Genomic DNA, 3,723 nt, shown 5'->3' on the forward strand with positions numbered 1-3,723 from the left:
TATAATATTATTCATAAGGTTTATAATATTAATCCTAGGGCTTAATATAAATGTCTTGGGTTTATAATCATGGTCAACCATATGCAACTATGGTCCAATGTCACATTGTGACAAAGATGTCTCTATATGAAAATCAACCATGGTGAAATGTCACATGGTGACAAAGATTGTCTCAATATGAAAATCAAACATGGTAAAACATGATCAACCATTGTAAAACATGGTCAACCATGTTTATTTTAGGGTTTATAATATTTATATTAGGGTTTATAATATTAATCCCTTTGGTTTAATAAAACTCCCTTCGGTTTATAATCTCTTGGCTTTACAATCCCCTGGGTTTATAATATTAATTTCTTGGGTTTATTGATCTGAGGGTTCATTTTCGTAGGGTTTAATATTATCCATAAATTTTATAATATTATAAATCCTTGGGTTTATAATCATGGTCCAGCATCACATTTTGACAAAGATTTTCTCAATATGAAAATAAACAATGGTCCAACATTGCAATATGAAAAATATTGTCTCGATATGAAAATCAATCATGTTGAACCATGATCAACGATGGTCCAACATCGCTTTGTGACAAATATTGTCTCAATATGAAAATGAACCATGGTCAACCATGTTTATTTTAGGGTTTATAATATTTATCTTAGTGTTCATATACCTTGTGTTTATAATATTAATCCCTTGTGTTTAATATTATTCCGTTGGGTTTGTAATACCTTGGGGTTTTATAATTAATCCCTTCGGTTTATTATTCCCTAAGGTTTATAATATCATCCCTTGGGTTTATTAATCTAAGGGTTCATATACCTAGGATATAATATTATTCATAGGGTTTATATATTAATCCTAGGGTTTAATATAAATCCCTTAGGTTTAGAATCATGGTCAACCATGGTCAATGATGGTCCAATGTCACATTGTGCCAAAGATTGTCTCAATATGAAAATCGACCATAGTCCAACATCGCATCATGACAAAGATTTTCTTAGTATGAAAATAAATGATGATAAACCATGGTCAAGAATGTTTATTTTAGGGTTTATAATATTTATCCTAGGTTTTTTATACCTTGAGTTTATAATATTTATCCCTTGGGTTTATAATCCCTCGGGTTTATTATTCCCTTGGGTTTATTAATCTAAGGGTTCATATTCCTAGGGTATAATATTATTCATAGGGTTCACAATATTAATATTTGAGCATAATATAAATACATTGGGTTTATCATCACAGTCAACCATGATCCAATGTCACTTTGTAACAAATATTCTCTCAATATGAAAACCAACCAATGTTGCATTGTGACAAGGATTGTTTCAATATGAAAATAAACCATGGTCAACCATGTTCCAATGTCACATTGTGTCAAATATTGTCTCAATATGTAAATCGACCATGCTCAACCATGCTTAATGATGGTTAACCATGGTCACATTATGAAAAACATTGTTTCTTATTCCAACATCACATTATGACAACCATGGTCATCCATGGTCAACCATGGTCCAACATCGCATTATGACAAATGTTGTCTCAATATGAAAATCAACCATAGTCAAACATGGCTAACCATTGTCTGACATTGCATTGTACCAAATGTTGTCCTAAGATGAAAATCAATCATGGTCAACCATAGTCCAATGTCGCATTGTGACAATGATTGTGTTAATATGAAAATCAGTCATGGTCAACCATGCTTATTTTAGGGTTTATAATATTTATCTTATGTTTTATATACCTTGGGTTTATAATATTTATCCCTCGGGTTTAATAATATTCCCTTGGATTTTTATTATTAAACCATTGGGTTTATAATATTAATCCCTTGGGTTTAAAATTATTCCCTTGGGTTTATAATACCTTGGGGTTTCAGAATTAATCCCTTGGTCCAACGTCACATTGTGAGAAAGATTATCTCAATATGAAAATCAACCATGGTGAACCATGGCCAACCATTGTGACAAAGATTGTGTCAATATGAAAATCAATTGTGGTCAACCATTTTTATTTTAGTATTTATATTATTTATCTTAGGGTTTATATACCTTGGGTTTGTAATATTTATTCCCTGGGTTTAATATTGTTACCTTAGGTTTATAATCCCTTAGGTTTTTAGTATTAATCCGTTGGGTTTATAATATTTATCTTAGTGTTTATATACCTTGGGTTTATAATATTATTCCCTTGATTTTAATATTATTCCCTTGGGTTTTTAGTATAAATTCCTCAGGTTTATTATTTCCTTAGGTTTATAATTCCCTTGATCCATCGTCACATTGTGACAACCATGGTCAGCAAGAAGATTGTCTCAATATGAAAATCAACCATGCTGAATCATGGCCAAACATTGTGACAAATATTGGGTCAATATAAAAATCAACTGTGGTGAACCATGTTTATTTTAGTGTTTATAATATTTACCTTGGGGTTTATATACATTAGGTTTATAATATTTATCCCTTGGGTTTTTAGTATTAATCCCTGCGGTTTATAATATTTATCATAGGGTTTATATACCTTCGGTTTATGATATTAATCCCTTGGGTTTAATATTATTCTCTTGGATTTATAATACCTTGGGTTTTTAGTATAAATCCCTTGGGTTTATTAATCTAAGGGTTCATATTCATAGGGTTTTTCATATTGGACCTTGTGTTAAATATAAATCGTTGTGTTCAATTATTTAAAATTTATTAATATAAATTATAAAAAAATATTATTATATTAAAAATTATTTATAAAAATAATATAAATAAATAATAATAATAATAATAATTAGTTAATTATTATTATTATTTAACAATATTTATATTAATTAATATTTAATTAGCAATATTTATATTAATAAATATTTATTTAACTAACAATATCTATATTAATAACAAAAATATTAATAAATAATAACAAAAATTAGTTATTTATTATTTTTCACAATTAATCAATTATTTAATGGATTCATTAATGAATGATAATTTAATAGTAATATTTATTATTAATAATAATTGTAATATTCATAATTATACACTTTTGGCGTATATCAATCATAGTTACCAATGTGGTTTTGCTAGTTTATTGAGCCGAGAGGCTCATTCTACAACCCAGTATGATGTGTAAGGGTGTTCGTTTGTCATGAAAGTTGAAATTTTGCTCATGTCGGCCAAAATAAAATAATTAAAAAATCTAAAAATTAAATAACTATACAAAACATTAAAATAATGTCCGCTCATAAAAAAAATTGCACATTAAAAAATTGGATCCCTCTCGACTTATGTTAGATCCATATTTAAGATGGATCTATATTGGTACTTAGCCAAAGGGTTAGTTCAATTGGACCAGTCTCCATCATCAAAGAAAATTTTAGATTGAGAGGTCACAAGTTCAATTCTCTCAACACTCTCGAGGTTATGCTCACTGATCCCCTCGCCTTCCTTCCTAGTTACAAAAATTCCACGTAGAAAAAAATATATTATTTATATTTAATATGTTTTTTTGTTTTCCTAATAAATCATAAGTGAAAAAAAAAATTGTTTCTTAATTACGTTATCTCTCTCATATAAAATAATGTTACACAATATGGAAATTGAAATATTTTATGTATGGTTAAGAGTGAAATATTTTTTTGTTATTAATATTTTTTACAAGTACCACATGTAAATTATGTGTTAAATATGGAAGGAATTACACATTTCCTTCATACTAAGTTGTCAC

The sequence above is a fragment of the Pinus tabuliformis genome, chromosome 1_2 (assembly GCF_031772625.1).
Source record: "Pinus tabuliformis cultivar Carrire ecotype Pingquan chromosome 1_2, CPIR1, whole genome shotgun sequence".
In the NCBI taxonomy this organism is placed as follows: domain Eukaryota; kingdom Viridiplantae; phylum Streptophyta; class Pinopsida; order Pinales; family Pinaceae; genus Pinus; species Pinus tabuliformis.